Raw genomic sequence first — 9,714 nt, forward strand, 5'->3', positions numbered from 1 at the left:
TTTATTTTTATCTTCTCCTCCTCTCTTGTCAACATTTCTCTTAATTTCCATTCCTTTTTTTTCTTTTTATAATTCCGCGCTTTAGTATATCTTATACTTATTTTCTTTATATTAGCTTTCACATTACCCCACCACACACCCACATTATCTTTATATATTTGGTTTTCCTTCTCTGCACATATATATTTCTTTATCTTTCTCTGATACTCTTCCTCTTTTAGCACCCCTATATTCAAGCACCACACCCCCCTCCTCTCATCTGCACTTCATACCCCAACTCCAAACATATAGCTGCATGGTCACTTAAATAATTAAATGTGTGCTCTATATTTAAAATGTACTTCTGTACACTTCTTTTTGCAAGGCATACGTCTATTCTACTCTGCCTCAGTACACCCATCACCAATTGCTTTCTAGTGTATCCAATCTTACCTGCATTATCTTCTCTCCAAACATCCACCATATCAGTTTCTGCCATTATTTTATATAGTGCATTCCTAGATGTGTCAAATTTAAACACCCTACTTGTTGTATCCAATCTTGTGCACATAGTATTATAATCACCAATCATTATACAATTATCACTCATGTGCACCCTCAAACCCTCAAAAAACACTTTCCTCTCCTTTTCCGTATTTGGAGCATAAATACTACATAATTTATACGTAATATCATTAAACACAAAATCAATTATCAACACTCTCCCCTCAGTATCTTCATGTATTTTCCTTACCTTATTAACAACACCTTTTTTCAATAATATAGCTACCCCACACGATCTCTCTGCTCCATTACTCACATATATTTCATCATTCCATTTCTTTTTTACTTCATTCATTTTCTGTCCACCATGTTTCTTGTAAAACTATTATTTCTGCTTTATAGGTCATAAAAAGTTCCTCCATTTTCCCTACTCTTCTCAAACCATTTGCATTTAGTGAAACAATATTTAGTGTAGCACACATGACAGAAAATGTAATAAGAATTATCACATTCATTTATTTCGTACTTTTCTCATCTTTTCTTGCCCGCGCCCACCACGTGTCCTCGGATGAGTTCTCTTTAGCCTGTTTATATTTGACACACTCAAATCCATCTCTGTTTCATCAGACAGTTCTCTCTCCCCCTCAGTAGTATCTGAGAATGAAATAGAGCTGCCCCCCTCTGCCTCTTTCACCCTCTCCCTCTTCTCAGCACTCCCTGCGCGCGTGAACCTCTTCTCTGTGAGTACATTCTCACCTCCTTTCGGATCTCCTTGAAGCTCCGGGGTATCCCCCTGACTTGCTCCCTTCACTCTGCTCACCCTCGTTTTCAGCTCTTTCTTCCCAGCTGTCATGTCCTGACTTTCTCCACTGTCATCAGTGTCATGTAAGCTGGAAGCACTCTCACCTTTCTTCTTCTGCTGCCCAGCTGTCATCTCCCGACTTTCTCCACTGTCCTGTAAACTGGAAACAGCAGCGTCCGGCCCCCCCTGTGCGTTGAACCAGCTGCCACTGGCTGGAAGCGCTCTCCCCTCTCTCCTCCTGCACTGCTCCCGCCGCTGTGAAGCCTCCTTCTCCGTCCTCTTCCATTGCTGTCTGCATCACCTCCTCCTCCTCCTCCTCCTCATCACCATCATCATTGTCACCTCCTTCCTCCTCTTCCTCTTCAGATGCCTCTCTTGATTCGGCATCCTCCTCCTCCTCTTCTTCCTCGTCCTCCTCTCCTCCATCCGCGCCCTGGCTCTCAGCCATCTCTCCTCTGTCAGCCGACTCAGCTCCATCCCTCGCTCCCTCACCAGACTCTCGTCCCTCGTCTCTCCCTCCGTTCGCCGCCGCACACGTACATTGCGTGTAATTGTCCCCGCATCCCGGGCACTTCTCTCTCTGCTCGCACTAACATGCGTAATGTCCTTGCTTCTTGCACTCATGGCATTTAAACTCAGGACAATCTCTGAGTACATGTCCCGGTTTAATGCAAAGTCTACACACTCGAATTTGCTTGTCATGCAAAACTCTGAAATGTTCTACTCCTTGCAAGGTGTCAAACCGTGTTGAATACGGCAATGATGTTACCAGTTCCGTGAACTTTACTTTTACGTACTGTACCTCGTCCCATCCGCGACATCTGTGCCTGTCCATATTCTCCTTTTTATCGGCGACATCGCGCTGACACCCCACTGCTGCAGTTTCTCCAAAATCTCATCGTCAGTTATGTACACTGGCAAGTTCATGAATGAAACAACCATTTCATCAGTTGACAGCTCTCTTGCCATTATTCGACTATTCTTGATCTTCAAGCCATCCATTACTTTGGCCTTTGTTTTCAAACATTTCAGCGTCAGCTCGTATTTTCTAGGCGTCTTGAATCGACAACCAAATACTATACCACACTGCGCTTTTACCGCTCTCAATAACTCCATCATCGTAATCCGATCTTCTCCTTCAATATCCACTTCGATTGTTAGTTTCTTCTCATTATATATATATTTTCCGTTCCATTATCATTTGCCCTCGTATTCCGTCCGCCGTTCAAAGTGTCCGATGCCATCGTATCCAGCCAATGATAATTTCCCCCGAACAGCACAAAGCTGCTGGGGGAAAACAAACACAAAATAAGAACTATTAAAACCGAAAAGAAAAAACAACTCGATATTACCTAAAAAACACTAATTATCCACAAACTCCGCTCACACTTCGTTCCAAACAACTCTCACTTCCTGTCGCAAACAGTGACAGCTGTCAGACGACCGCTCTACCTTCTGAGCCACCGTCACCCCCCGAGTGTGGCCCCATCCCTTACTTACCTGACTGCGTGCAGGACATCATGTGCTCCGGCCAACTGCGCCTTATTGCGCTCGTCCTCCATCTGGGTCCTCACCTCGGCCACCAGGCGCACCATCTCCGCCATGGTCAGCTCTGACCACCACACAGGGCAACATCAATTACATCATCAATTACATCATTATCAATATCAGTTAGGATGATATTGTACAAGATATTTATTAGTAAAAGGTATTCAAATAAAATTATTAAAATCAAATAAATAGTGCTTCCTGAGCAGCACTCACTGCCATCAACTTAAATACAACTAACTTGGTTTTCACCGCTATGCCATAAGGGCTCAGTGCATGCTCGTCAGCAGATGGCACTTTAACTTCCTCTTGAAGGTGGCCTTGGATTCTATTTCAGCTAAGTAGCTTGGCAATGAGTTCCATTCCATGATAGCTCTGTAAGTCACAGAAGATTTTAGTAGATTTGTTCTCGGTTTAGGTGCCATTAGATGGCCTGACGTAGCTTGTCTGGTCATATGGTCATGTTCTTCTCTTATGTAAACTATATGATCATAAAAATACTGTGGTTTTTTGACAACTTGAACATTTCTGAGAAAAGTAATGAGACGGGATTGCAGACGTTTCTCAACTGGAAGCCATGATAATTGTCTGTGCATAACTCCAATGTTAGTGCGCTTTGAACAGTGGAGAGCTAGCCTGGCAGCCTTATTTTGAGCTATTTGTAGTTTCTGTATATGTGTTTTTGCTGCTGATGACCATATTACGGGACAGTACTCAAGATGTGACAAAACCAGAGCCTGGATGACTTCTTTCAAATTGGTTAAATACTTTGTGCATTTTCTTGTCACAGCTATGCTACTTCCTATGCACCTGTATGAAAGGTGCTATACAAATAAAGTTGTATTATTATTATTATTACCAAGCTGAGTCATGCAGCTAGTCTCCTGCTCCCCGTCCGAGCCTGTGTGGGCAGAGGAGTTGTTGCACAGAACCGTTAACAGACAGAACCGTTAACAGACAGAACCTTTAACAGACAGAACCTTTAACAGACAGAACCTTTAACAGACAGAACATTTAACAGACAGAACATTTAACAGACAGAACCGTTAACAGACAGAACCTTTAACAGACAGAACCTTTGACAGAACATTTAACAGACAGAACCTTTAACACGGAACATTTAACAGACAGAACCTTTAACAGACAGAACATTTAACAGATAGAACCTTTGACAGAACATTTAACAGACAGAACATTTAACAGACAGAACCTTTGACAGAACATTTAACAGACAGAACCGTTAACAGACAGAACATTTAACAGACATAACCGTTAACAGACAGAACCTTTAACAGACAGAACATTTAACAGACATAACCGTTAACAACTACCTCCACGCACTCACCTAGGGCCAACTTTCTTTAGGCAACTAAACTGGCTTCCGGTCAATAAAAGGGTAATTCACATCAAATTAGGTCTCACACACAAGATAGTTCAAAATACAGGTCCGAAATATCTATCTAATTATTTTAATCGATTCCGTGACAATCATTCGTACTCCACTAGAAGGAGCAGTACGGATTTTATTCTGCCAAAATTTAACTCCCTAATGGGCACAAATACTTTTTTATATTCTGCAGCACTGGAGTGGAACAAGCTTCCAGTGGCCCTGAAAAACATCGAAGAGGGGGGACGTTTTAGACGTGCCACAAAGAAATGGCTAGCCAGTGAAGTATAGAATATAGGAAGGAGAGGGTAGGGAGTGTTTTTATTGTAGGGGTTGCTATTATGTTTTATTCTGTTTTTTATTATGACGATCTATGTTTTATTATGATGCTCTATGTTTTATTATGATGCTCTATGTTTTATTATGATGCTCTGTTTTAGGATGTTTTATGATGTCTGTCCATGTCCAATATCAGGGACCATGATGGAAATAAGTGCTTGCACTTTCTCATGTTTTTATCCCTTGGATGCTGTCTTTTACTCCACAATAAAAATCAATCAATCAATCAAAACAGACAGAACCTTTAACAGACAGAACATTAAACAGACAGAACATTTAACAGACATAACCGTTAACAGACAGAACCTTTAACAGACAGAACATTTAACAGACATACTGTAACCGTTAACAGACAGAACCTTTAACAGACAGAACCTTTAACAGACAGAACATTTAACAGACATAACCATTAACAGACAGAACCTTTAACAGACAGAACCGTTAACAGACGGAACCTTTAACAGACGGAACATTTAACAGCTCATATGAATTCACATGAACTGATGTTGCTAAATGAAGCACCTGGTCGAGCTTCGTCTTCTTCATGGCTTGAGGAGGTGTCAGCGGAGGAGTGGCCATTGGAGGAGCGAGTGCGCTTCATGCTGGTAACGATACTAATAAAGATATGGCAGCAAAGTCAACAATAGTATGTACACTAATCCTCCATCTTGTTGCATTCTCAGCCCACACAAGAACCAGGCTCACACAGTACACACACAAACATGACAAGCTAAATCGAAAAAACTGGGAAAAACTGAAATACGAAGCTGTTTTTCGTATTTTGGTGTCAGAATCAAATGAAAAAAGGAGTAAATAATGGGCCGATTTTGGTCCGTGTCAGTTCGTTTTTCGTTTTTGATGTGAAGAATGGAGAACGGAACCACGTGACAAATACATTTTTCAATGTAAAAGCCATGCACGATCTAACGTTTACGAATATGTATAAAATTATGAAAAAATACATGCATACAGATCTATACCAGGGTAACGTTATGATACATACATTTTTTGTTTTGTGCATTTCATTTAGACATGATCTTTTATGTGAAGTAATAGCCTATTATGGTCTGTCCCAAATAGTGTTGTCTAAACGCACGTTACCCAACAGATATCCTAGTTCAGTGGTCGGCAATAGGCGACTCGCAGGCTGAAATAGGTCCGCCAGCAATAATATCTGCCCGTCAGATTATTTTGAGAATATGATTTTTGTGATGAAGATTCGCTTTATTGTATCGCAATCGGGAGACTTAGGTAAAGTTAGAAAGATATTCACAGATTCGAATTTCCGCGGTCAATAATTCTTAAGCAAAATGTTTTTAAAACACAAAGGACACCTCTTTCCTATCGTAGTAAGGTAGACAATGAGCTACAACCTTATTTTCACCTAAACGAGCCGTCCTCGGAGCTGTACATTTAATAATATTGATCTCTATGTGCAGTCGGCCTGTGAGGCAAGTGCGCAGCCAGGGACGTCTAAAAAGTGCAACACCGGAAAGAGACACTACAAAAAGATTCAATAACTTCACTGTCATACAATATGGTCTGATATTAACATTCAGTATTCAATATTGTCTGGTTCAATATTAACATTCAGTATTCAAGTAGAACAGCTAGCTAGCTGTTGTGGACACTCACCGGTCCACAGCAAAACGGCAGGTTTCAGTCTATGTGTTGTAGGATAGACAGTCTATCTATCCTGTCTCAAGATGCACAATGAGATCTTCTTCTTCTTGAGAGAATTGTTGAATATATAAAACACAAATGTTCTAGACTGTTCTATTATGACATCATACTGTGACATCACAAATGTTCTAGAATGTTATATTATGACATCATCTGTGACATACAAATGTTCTAGAATGTTTGATTATGACATCATACTCTGACATCACAAATGTTCTAGAATGTTCTATTATGCCATCATACTGTGACATCACAAATGTTCTAGATTGTTTGATTATGACATCATACTGTGACATCACAAATGTTCTAGAATGTGCTATTATGACTCATACTGTGACATCACAACAGAACATGTTTGAGTTTATTTGAATAATATAAATAATATGTTTGGTAAGGCTGTCCCCGAAGCCTGTTTTTGGGATTCAAACTTCGTCAGGGTTCTTCGAACGGACGTTCGAACCTTTGTTTTTTAAGCGAAATAAACACAAAGGACACCTCTTTCCTATTGTAGTAAGGTAGACAATGAGCTACAACCTTATTTTCACCTAAACGAGCCGTCCTCGGAGCTGTACATTTAATAATATTGATCTCTATGTGCAGTCGGCTGTGAGGCAAGTGCGCAGCCAGGGACCGTCTAAAAAGTGCAACACCGAAAACAGACACTACAAAAAGATTCAATAACTTCACTGTTATACAATATGGTCTGATATTAACATTCAGTATTCAATATTGTCTGATTCAATATTAACATTCAGTATTCAAGTAGAACAGCTAGCTAGCCGTTGGGGACACTCACCTTTCCACAGCAAAACGGTAGGCAAGGCACCTTGGTTGAGAAATGCAGGTTTCAGTCTATGTGTTGTAGGATAGACAGTCTATCTATCCTGTCTCGAGATCTTGAGAGAATTGTTGAATAGAACACAAATGTTCTAGAATGGTCTATTATGACATCTGTGACATCACAAATGTTCTAGAATGTTTGATTATGACATCATACTGTGACATCACAAATGTTCTAGAATGTTCTATTATGACATCATACTGTGACATCAAACATTTTCTAGAATGTTTGATTATGACATCATACTGTGACATCACAAATGTTCTATTATGACATACTGTGACATCACAAATGTCCTAGAATGTTCTATTATGACATCATACTGTGACACAAATGTTCTAGAATGTTCTATTATGACTAGGGATGTCCCGATCGCCTTTTTTTGCTCCAGATCCGATCCCGATCATGTGATTTTAAATATCTATCGATCCGATCGTTTCCGATCCGATCTTTCACATTAGTAATCCATTTTGACGCACTTTTGTCAGAAACTGGCAGAGCGAGACAAGCCCATCTGTTGCCTATAGTCCGGGGCGCGAGCGCGGAGGCTTTTGTTATTACATTCACCCTGAGAAATGTGCTTCTGCTTCATATGAGAAATATTAAAAGTTTCAATATATGTTTGCACATTAGTATACATTCAGTGTTCGACTTACGTAATGGTCCATTCTGGTCTGAAACGCCGACGATAATCCTCAGTCACGTTATCCTCCAGGTGAAAAGTTAGTCTGAAAACTTCGCCTCCAGCCTGTCCTCCTTGCAAACATTGCAACTGGCTTGACTTTCTATTTTAAAATGCTTAGTTCCAAACCTCTGACATTAAGTCTAGCTGCTCAAGTCAGTGGATATTAACCGTGTTTCGGGAGCGACGTGTTGTACCCGCATTAGATTGTATACCTGTATGCCGTGACAATTAAAACTCTTGACTTGACTTGACTTGTACTGTTGTTGTGATGTGGAGCGTGTAGCGTGTAGCCGTTCTAAATTAAAGGGAATGTGTTTGTTGCAACGGTGTAAATAAAAGGGGAATGTGTTTGTTGTGGACAATTATTCTGCTCTGTGTGACAATAAATACATTAATGATGATATATTATATGTAATTTAAAACCAAAACTAAGGCCTCCGTATGAGTTTAAGACGTGGACATGGTCATGTTTGTTGAATAAAAATTTTCTTTTTTTGACTGCCGATTTTTATTATTATTTTTTCCCGATCCCCGATCCTCTGAAAAGCACGTGATCGACGCCGATCCCGATCACGTGATCGGATCGGGACATCCCTAATTATGACATCATACTGTGACATCACAACGGAACATGTTTGAGTTCCAAACCTTTGTTTTTAATTAAAAAAATTTAATTAAAAAAAAATATATATAATTTTTTTTTAAGTATTATTATATATCCTCAAACTAAATCCTCAATTTGAATAAAGTGATTCAAACTTCGTCAGGGTTTTTCGAACGGACGTTCGGAACTTCGTTTTTAAAGGTGTCATGCAGTGCTATTCCTAGCACTATTTGGGCAACTTTACACACTTCCTGTGAGTCTATGTAACACATGTGTAATTTTTATTCCAAAAATAATCATTGTTTTATATTTCTAATCTTGTACTCAAAACCAGCATTTTTCAGCCTCATGAAATCAGGCTATTATTTGGCTTGGCTCCACCCACACTTTGAGTGACAGCCACCCACCAAATAGCTCCGCCCATCTCCCCGTCATTCCATCCAGGTAGAGGTCTGAGGTCTTAGGTTTCAGGTTTTTATTTCGACACGCAAAAACATATACCGATTTTACTAACTAATACAACATGGCTGTACATTATGTTTGGGATCCAGAGAGCGACCCACAGTTTGATCCCGAAGAAGAAGAAGAAGGCGATTTGCTACAGCGAGGCTTACATTACATCGTTTCCGATTGGTAAGTTGATTAATTGCACTATTAGTTACTTACTGTTATATAATAGTTGTGTACTTCTGTCGCGCGCGGCCCGTCGAAAACACACACTCACTAACGTTAGATTGTACTGACACTAACCCCCAAACAACAGCGATCGAGGCTTACGTTACATCGTTTCCGATTGGTAAGTTGATTAATTGCACTATTAGTTACTTACTGTTATATAATAGTTGTGTACTTCTGTCGCGCGCGGCCCGTCGAAAACACACACTCACTAACGTTAGATTGTACTGACACTAACCCCCAAACAACAGCGATCGAGGCTTACGTTACATCGTTTCCGATTGGTAAGTTGATTAATTGCACTATTAGTTACTTACTGTTATATAATAGTTGTGTACTTCTGTCGCGCGCGGCCCGTCGAAAACACACACTCTGTCCCGATGAGAGTCTCTGCTCGGAGACTGTTGCTTCTGTGAACAGTGTGACTGAAAGATAAAGATGATTGACTGTTGCTTCTGTGAACAGTGTGACTGAAAGATAAAGATGACTGACTGTTGCTTCTGTGAACAGTGTGACTGAAAGATAAAGATGATTGACTGTTGCTTCTGTGAACAGTGTGACTGAAAGATAAAGATGACTGACTGTTGCTTCTGTGAACAGTGTGACTGAAAGATAAAGATGATTGACTGTTGCTTCTGTGAACAGTGTGACTGAAAGATAAAGATGA

Source organism: Notolepis coatsorum (genome assembly GCF_963971535.1).
Source record: "Notolepis coatsorum genome assembly, chromosome: 6".
NCBI lineage: Eukaryota > Metazoa > Chordata > Actinopteri > Aulopiformes > Paralepididae > Notolepis > Notolepis coatsorum.